We start from the raw sequence: 9,928 nt of genomic DNA on the forward strand, positions 1-9,928 counted from the left end.
TTTGTAAAACACTCTTTGCACGTTCACCGTTCCCTTTAACTTGCAGGTTTGGATTACTTACAACACAACTTACTTCCTCTTCAGAACAATCACCCATGGGAGAGAAAGAACATTGATGTTGATAAGTAGGGTTTCAGATCACTATTTTAATTATTCAAGCTGTTCACCATTTTTGAGCTACAGGCTCCCCCCACACTACATGTGTGTGATATAAGATGATTTTGTTAGTTAGGGATCCAGTTAAGCTGAACCCAAGTTGGGGTAAAGGATTTAAAACAGGGTGGGAATGGGGGTTTATATTTTGATGGGCATGTCCTTCAGTATCAGGGCTGGAATTAGGGGAAGGCAGAAGAGGCACCTGCCTAGGGCACAACAATAGGGGGGCAATGTGCAGGTACCTCTTCTGCCCACCCCCAGTTCATAGTCTCTTGCTTGTGCTGGTCTACCCTCTCCTTTGCTGCTTCCCCTCTCCTCTCTGTCCCTCCCCTCTGCCGCTATCTCTCTCCTCTCTGGCCCTCCCCTCTGCTGCTTACCCTTCCCATTGCCCCCTCCACTCCTCACCCTCCAGCCCATCCCTCTGCGGCTTCCCCTCTCCTCACTGCCCCTCCCCTCTGCGGCTTCCCCTCTCCTCACTGCCCCTCCCCTCTGCCGCTTCCCCTCTCCACTTCGGCTCTCCCCTCTGCCGCTGCTCCCCCTCGACATCAGGGTGCGCCGACACATATGTGCGTCAGCCAAGTTGCATAGGGTGCCCGGTCAGCTTGGCCCGGTCCTGTTCAGTATGATGGCATTTCTTATTTCCTTGCAATTCCTTACTTTATTTAGGATGAATTCTACTGTCAGTTAGTCTCCCTGTGACTCCCAAATATTTTTACAACACTTTGGTAATGGCTGCCACTGATTTAAGGGTTTGATTAGCTGGAATGTGAGGGGCCTCCGAGATAAAATCAAAAGATCTTTCGTTTTTAACTTTCTAAAGAAACACCCACACATTGGAATTATATATTATAAGAAACACATATGACTTTTGATAAATTTCCCTCACTCAGGAGACCCTGGTTAAGTGCTGTATATCACGCATTTTACTCTGACTATGCCAGGGGTGTCTCACTATTGATTAGAAGGCAACTGATGTTTCAACCAATCAAGATTAAAACTGACCCCAAGGGTAAATTTGTGTAAGTTCATGCTAAGATCGATGAGAGGGAGCTTTTGTTAATAGGGGTATATATCCCACTGCCATTCACTCTAGAGCAACTTGCCTCTCCCCACTACCAATGTTTCCCAATCTGCCAGTTATCTGCATGGGAAACTTTAATTGAGTTTTGGATGCAAACCTGGACAAATTTACCCCCACAGTCCTATCAGGTGCCCAATCCTCTTACAAATTCCAACAATATATAAATGCACTAGGCCTGGTAGATGTATGGAGGGCTAGACATCCCACTGTAAAACAATATACATGCTACTCGGTCACACATGGTACCACGTCCAGGATAGACCTTGCATTGCTTTCCCCAGAATTGCTCCCCAGTATCCAAAGTATAAAAATACTGTCTCATGGGGTGTCAGACCACTCACCCACTCCCTCACAGTGACTCAACTCGCTCACTCTAATAACCCCTGGAGGATGCAACCATATTGGTTACACCTCCCAGATATAACTACTGGCCTTTCAAAGGCAATACATGAATATTGGTCCCATAATGAGCATAGGGCTCCTGAGTCCAGTGAATGGGATGCTATGAAGTCTCACATTAGGCAGTTGGTCAAATATAGACTAGTTAGAAAAAGAGAAAAGGGGAGAAAGGGGTTCACCTTGAGGGTAGCCTTGCAAAAGCAGAAATGCAGTATACTCTACAACCCACCCCAGAGAACATGGCAGCCTGGCTCCTTAAAACTTGAGAATATCAGGAATTCTCACTGCAGCAGGCACATAAGAGCATCCTAGATTGCAAACATAAAATAGCCCAGTTTGGTGACAGAACAGGACAGCTGCTGGCACTTATGTGTAGGGAAATAGCCCCAACCACAACACTTAATATTCATACCCCATGATGGAACAGTGGTATCAGATATACAAGAGATTAATAAAGTCTTCCAACACTACTTTTCTCCGGCATACAAGTCTAAGGTTACATATTCAAAGGAAGAGCTCCAGGACTATTTGGGTGAATTCCACTTTCCCATCCTAACTCCAGAGGACAGAGACTTCCTAGATAGCAATGTAACTGAACAGGAGATAGGTGACGCTATCAATGCCTTCCCCACTGGTAAAGCCCCAGTCACTGATGGGATCCCTATAGAGTTCTATAAAAAATACACAGAAGTCATAGTTCCTAGGCTAAAAACTTGCTATAACCAATCACTATCCACTAAAGCACTACCACCATCCATGACAGAGGCCCTTATATCACTGATACCCAAAAAAAGGAAAAGACTTAACACACTGTGAATCCTATAACCCTATATCTTTATTAAACCGTGACATTAAAATACTAGAGAAAGTTATGGATATAAGCCTAAACAGGGTAATCCTTAAACTGATACATAGAGACCAAACTGGGTTTATGCCTGGAAGGGCAACCTCCATGAACATCAGGAGAATTCATATATTTCCACTTGATACCGCAGCCCCGCAATAACTTCAGTGGGTTAGTGAGTTTCAATATTTGGGCATTTCCTTTTCTAAAAACCACAAGCAATATCTGAGGAACAATCTGCACCCTGTCCTAACGGAAAAAAAAGCACTTCCACCGGGCTGAGTAGCGATATATAAAATGATTTTTTTTCCACAATTGTTGTATATATTTCAAAACTCCCTAGTCTATATACCCACGAAAGTGTTTTCCCAATTGGACTATGATACCAAAACATTTATATGGGCAGAGAAACGCAGCAGACTGTCATACCCAGCATTGCAACTTGCCAGGCTCCAAGGTGGAGTGGCTCTCCCAGACTGGAGATCCTACTATTTATCATCCCAGCTGCAACACTTGGATGAGATCTGATAAAATGGATTGATCTTATATTATACGTAGCGCTTGCTCGTATCGTTTAATGCTAAGAACAAATTCACCCAAATACTCATCCTACACCAGGCCTTTATTATGCCTGCTCATTTGTGTAAAGCAAACATGCAGTCTCATGGTAACTGTCCTAAATGCCAATCACCAGATGTGAATTTCTTATATCTTATATGGAATTGTCCTGTTGTTGCCCAATTCTGGGGTAAGGTCTGCAAATTGTTATCTGTGGCCACCACATCCCCAGTTCAAGTATCCCCTAAAACATGTTTGCTAGGGGTGTGTAAGGGCCTGAAGGCTCAGGTTGGAGTTACGGACCAAGGAGGAAACAATATTCCAAAAACAGATGCCGCACGTTTTGACGCCGGCGTGGCGTCCCACTCGGTTCCCTTGGGCGCTGCCATTTTAGGGAAGACGCTGAAGACGTTCATGGAGTAAGGAGCGCTGGTGAGCGATCCTTACAGTACCCCCCTTCTCCATAGGGGGGCCTCAGGACCGCCAAGACTGGGTTTGGAAGGAAATTTCTTATGGAACGTCCGTACAAGAAGTGAAGCATGGATGTCTGAATGTTTAATCCAAGAGCATTCCTCCAGCCCAAATCCTTTGCATGACCAAACATTGCAGGTTTAATAAGGGAAACATGAAACACATTCAGAATTCACTGTCACCAGATTGTTGAGTTCAATAATAGGAAAAGGACCAATGAACTTGGGACCCAACTTAGGAGATGGAATGTTCTTGGTAGAAAGCCACACTTTGGGGGTTATTTATCAAAGCTAGAATTTATCTAAATTTATTCTGCTACAAACTCCGATCAAATCCGCTCGGGTTTTTAACGCTTATTTATTATTACATCTTCCCTAAAATTTGCTTTGTGGAAAAAAATCCGATTTTTGCAATTTTTTTTTCAGCCGGATTTTCTCGATTTTCATGATTTTTTCGTAATTTTCGCCTGAAAACTCAGAATACTTCTGGGTATTGCACGAAACCCAGCGCACATCAAAAAATCATTGGGACTTCTCCCATTGACTTATATGCAACCTTAACAGGTCTGAGATGTCGAATTTTCAGATTCGGACTTTTCCATCCCGGGGTTTAATAAATTCTGAAATTTTTTTGATTTTTTTTTAAAAGTCCAATTTTATAAAAAAAAATCGCAAGTCTTTCATGATTTTTGCATTCAGAGTTTAGTAAATAACCCCTTTGTCTCCAAGAGAGTACTGAGGAGGAGGACAACGCTTTTTGTCGGCATAAGACTTTTGGGAAATGGAACTTTTCTACAGGTAGCTTGCCAGATTGCGGACATGTGGGACACTTGGTCATTGGCTGCAGGTACATTGGTGAGAAGTAAGTCTTGAGAAAATGCCAAAGGATGTTGACCATATACACAGAAAAAAGGTGATATCTCAGAAGAGGCATGTAATGAATGATTATAAGCAAATTTGGCCCAAGGAAGGAGATCAGCCCAGTCATCTTGGCACAAGGAAATATGGCATCTTAAAAACTGTTCAAGTGCTTTATACGTTCTGTGGCTCTGCTGGATTGAGGATGATAAGATAAAGAAAATTGAAGTGAAATATTGAGGGGTTTGCATAATGATCTCCAAAATTTAGAAACAAATTGGGAGCTTCTGCTCAAAATAATTTCAGCAGGAAAGCCATGGAGGCAAAAAATATGTTGGATGAATAATTTTGAGAGTTCCATTGCTGAGGGTAATTTATGGAGAGGAATGAAATGACCCATTTTGCTGAATCTGTCAATTACTACCCAAATAGCTGTGTAACCCCAAGAAGGCAGAAGCTCTACAATAAAATCCATGGCTAAATGTGTCCAGGGTCAAGAGGGAATGGGTAGTGGCATCAGCAGCCCCTTGGGTGAGTTATGACAGGATTTAGAATCAGCACAAATGGAGCAAGAAGATTCAAAGCCACTCCAAGCGGGATATTGGGTGGTGCTGCAGTTTGTGCCGATAGGATTTGAGAGGCCATCGAAGGATATAAGGCAGCTACAATCTTTGATGGAGGAACGATAGGGTCATTTTCTTTAGGGCAAGAATCCACAGGAACGAAACTTCTAGATAATGCATCAGCGTTTTTATTCCTGAAACCAGATTGGAATGTGATGATGAAATTATAATGAATAGTGGCCATCGAGTTTGTCTGGGATTAAGACGTTTAAGAGCTTGAATGTACTCTAAGTTTTTGTGGTCTGTAAAGATTGTTACTGGTATCATAGAGCTTTCCAGTAGATGCCTCCATTCCATCTTGACTGCCTAGAGTTTTCGATTGCCCACATCATAGTTTTGTTCTGGCAGAGAGAATTTCTTAGAAAAGAAGGCACAAGGGTGAAGTTTACCATCGCTGAGTTGTCTTTGGGACAGCACTGCACCAGCACCTACCTCAGAGGCGTCAACTTCAATAAAGAAGGTGAAAAAGGGATCTGGATGTTTGAGAGCAGAAAATGAAGAAAAATACTTTTTCAATGACTCAAATGCTTCCAGACTTTGTGGATGAAGTGTTTATAATAATTGGCAAAGCATTTTTGCATGGCTCTGGTACTCATAGGAAATGGCCACTCTTGAATTCCAGAGATTTTGGCTGGATCTATCTCAAAGCCTTCTGAGTATATGATGTAACCCAGAAACTGAATCTTAGTGACGAATAGTGCGTTTTTTCTTAGACGAGGACCTCCTGAACATGAACTCTGTGTTCATCCGGATTCTTGGAACAGATGAGGATATTGTCCAGATAAACAACTACACTGAGACCAAGTAAGTCTCTGAAAATGTAGTTGACAAATTCTTGGAAGACTGCAGGTGTGTTGCAGAGCCCAAATGGTATTAAGAGGTATTCATAATGACCATCATGAGTATTGAAAGCAGTCTTCCACTCGTTGCCTTCCCGGATTCAGATTAAATTGTATGCACTCCTGAGAACCAATTTGGTGAATATACAGGCCCCTTTGAGTTTATTAAAAAGTTTAGAAACAAGTGGTAGTGGGTAACGATTCTTCAAGGTGATTTTATTGAGACCTCAATAGTCAATGCAATGCCATAAACTGACATCTTTCCACAAAAAAGAAGCCAGCCCCCGCTGTAGAAGAGGAAGGATAAATTAATCCACGTTGAAGGTTTTCTTGGATGTAGTTCTTCATAGCTTTTGTTTCGGATGGTGGAAGCAGATATGTGCGACCACAAGGAGGCATGGTACCGGGGAGTAGATCAACGGGGCAATCGTAGGGTCGATGAGGGGGGAGGGTCTCTGCAGACTTTTTACAAAATACATCACATCAAGTCCTGATAAGCCAGGAGAAGAGAGTGAAGATTTATTGAAGCACAAGACATTTTCTGTAATGCATTAGGGGCTAGACAATTCTGTGATGGCTCCAATGGGATATCTGGCTTTCAGACCAATTGATGGTAGGATTATGGAGACGAAGCCAGGGCAGCCCCAAGACCACAGGCATAGAAGGATAGTTAATTATAAGAAATGGAAGTCTTTCAATATGCAGAGCTCCAACTGTAACAGAAAGTTCCTGTGTGCCGTGGATAGCGGTCTGTTGTCAATCGCCAAGACCCGAAGAGGGATTGATAATTGTTGCAGAGGGATATCGTGGAGAACAGCCGATAGGTTGAAATCTCTTGTTTCTTTCCTTGTCCGATTGGTGCTTATGCATTCTGGTATCAATCTCAATGACCAGAGCAAAAAGATCTTCCAACTGCTCCGGCAGATTGCGGAAGACCAAATCGTCTTTAAGATGGGTGGAAAGTCCTTGATAAAAGGCAGCATGGTAGGCCTCATTATTCCAATTTGTCTCAGCCGCTAGAGTACAAAAGTCAATGGCATATTCACTGGCACTCCGACTCCCTTGACGAATTTGCAGCAGACGTGATGAAGTGGTAGTAACCCGACCAGGGGCATCAAAGACTGTGCGGAAAGACTGGAGGAAAACGTTGGCGTCTTGAATGAGTGGGGAATTCTTCTCCCACAAGGGGGATGCCCATTCCAACACTTTTCCTTCGAGGCTAGTGATGACGTACCCCACTTTGGCTTGCTTGAACATATTGTGCAGGCTGTAACTTTAATTGAATAAGGCATTGTTTTAAAAAGCCGCGACAGGCCTGGGGGTCACCACTGTAGCAAGGAGGGGCTGGAACTCTGGGTTTCTAGCTAGGAGACGGAACGTCAGGTGATGTAGCTGCTGGGGCTGGTGTTGAGGTCACCAAAAGCTTAGCCAAAATGGCTTCCAAAGCTTGGCCAAAATGGGTCTGCTGTGCCTCATAGGATTTCATACGAGAAACCAGTCCTTGGAATGCTCTCTCAAAGTCTGGTTGAGGTTGAGCTTCCTCAGAAGGGTCCATGGCCCGTTTATACTGTAAGGGCCCGAATGCTCAGGTTGGAGTTACGGACCAAGGAGGAAGCAATATTCCAAACACAGTTCATGGTATCAAAGGGGTTAAGAAGAAGATTAGTCAATTCCAGGAAAAAGGTCAGTTCAGGCAGCAATGTTCGTAATTAGGATAACAAGCCGAGGTTAAGATCAGAAATCAAATAGCAGAATAACACACCCAGGAACACAATAAGTAGAACCTATAATCAGGCAAAGTCTGTAGGCCTCTGCCGTCCTTTTATAGGCAGGTTTTCGCGCCAAAACGTGCATGATGACAAAAAAAAATGCCAGTGTCAAACGTTTTCTGCACAGTAAAGTATCTGGTCTGGAGTGGGCAGGGTTAAATGTTCTGTCCATTAAGAAAACAGATAGAGCTGTAGCCAGAGTTACCAGGCAGAAAACAAATGCATTTGAACTCCAGATGTTGATCAGATTTAAAGGGATCTAATTCCAAGTAAAGCAATTAATCTTACTCAGAGTGATCCTATGAGCATTTTTGCAATTTCTGTAGAATTTTTATTTTTAGTGATTTCTGAGGAACCTTTGGAATTCCAACTCTAAGTTGAATCAACAATCTGATATTAGGGGGCAGATTTATTAAGGTTCGAGTTGTGTTTTCCATGAAAATTCAAGTTTTCGAGTTGCATTTTTGGTCAAAACTCACATTTTTGGGTAAAAAAACCTTGAATTGTTGGAGTTTTTTTAACAAAACTCAAATTTTTCAAGATTTATTATATCCCGATCCTGGCAGTAGCTCGAATCCGAAAATATATCACCAAAAACCTGTCGAGCTCATGTAGGAGTCAACGGCAGAGGTCCCTTGAACCATTTGAGGATGTTAACAGCCTGCTTGATGTTTGAGTTTTTTTCAGAGGTTTTTGCCAGAAAACTCAAATGATTTGAGTGATTCATTTTTCTTTTTTCGACAAAAATTTACACTGCAAATAACTCACTCTACAATATAAAATGTTGTTCCTGAACCAACAAGTGTATGTAGTTGTAATACATGTGTGTAGGTGCATCTCAGGTCATTTTGCCTGGTCATGTGATTTCAGAAAGAGCCAGCATTTAGAATGGAACTGCTTTCTGGCAGGCTGTTGTTTCTCCTACTCAATGTAACTGAATGTGTCTCAGTGGGACCTGGATTTTACTATAGAGTGCTGTTCTTAGATCTACCAGGCAGCTGTTATCTTGTGTTAGGGAGCTGCTATCTGGTTACCTTCCCATTGTTCTGTTGTTAGGCTGCTGGGGGGGGGGCAAAGAGAGGGGGTGATATCACTCCAACTTGCAGTAGAGCAGTAAATAGTGACTGAAGTTTATCAGAGCACAAGTCACATGACGGGGAGCTCCTGGGAAACTGACAATATGTCTAGCCCCATGTCAGAAATGTACATTTCTAATTCTGCCATTCTCACGCTGTTTACACCAGGGTTTCAAATCTTTATACAGTTTGTCACTGGGTGACCAATATTCAAGGAGAAGTGGCCGAAGTCACCAACAGACGTTTATTGTCTTAAATTTAAACTGCTGCCATTCTTTAAAGGATAAGTAAACCTTTAAAATAAGTGAATGTAAATCTGATGAGGGTGTTATTCTAAGAACTTTTGCAATTTACATTCATTATTTATTTTGTTTTAATTCCAAGATATTAAGGGATACATGTACTGTTAAGAAGAATGAATTTTGTTACAACAGCGCCACCTGCTGGTCAGTTTCCCACCAGTCTGACCACCAAGTAGTCAAGGAAGTTGTCAGGAGAAAGAAAGAGACTGCTCTGATGTTCTTCTGCTTAGGAAAAAAATTAGAAACCTTTCTTACACCTTTCCTAAGCAGAAGAACATCCGAGCAGCCTCTTTCTTTCTCCCAAAAACTTCCTTGACTACTTGGAGGTCAGACTGGTGGGAAAATGACCAGCAGGTGTCGCTGTTGTAACAAAATTCATTCATATTAACAGTACATGTATCCCTTAATATCTTAGAATTAAAACTAAATAAATAATAAATGTACATTACAAAAGTTCTTAGAATATCACTCTCATCACTTTTACATTCACTTATTTTAAAGGTTTACTTATCTTTTAAGTATTAATGCCAAGGACCCTAAACTTTCTGGGTAACAGCAGTTCAAGAAGAAAACATGGGCAGAGCCAACTTCTATTACTTAGATGTCACTCGACTTTCAATGGGGAGATTTACATTTTTGACTTCACATGTTTTTAAAACCAACATTCAGCTTGATCAACAAGAGACTAAGTGCAACTAAACTGGTTAGAGGGAGGGAAGAGTTAAATTATGAGGGGAGACTGTCAAGGTTGGGGTTGTTTTCTCTGGAAATAAGGCACTTGCGAGGGGACATGATTCCACTTTACAAGTACATTAGAGGGCATTATAGACAGGGATCTATTTTTCATAGAGGAAGATCAAAGTCCCAGAGGCCACCCCTTTAGACTTGTAGAACATAACTTTCATTTGAAGCAACGTAGGGGGTTCTTCACAGTGAGGACAGTGAGGTTGGGG

This window comes from Xenopus laevis, chromosome 8L (genome assembly GCF_017654675.1).
Source record: "Xenopus laevis strain J_2021 chromosome 8L, Xenopus_laevis_v10.1, whole genome shotgun sequence".
Classification (NCBI taxonomy): Eukaryota; Metazoa; Chordata; class Amphibia; order Anura; family Pipidae; genus Xenopus; species Xenopus laevis.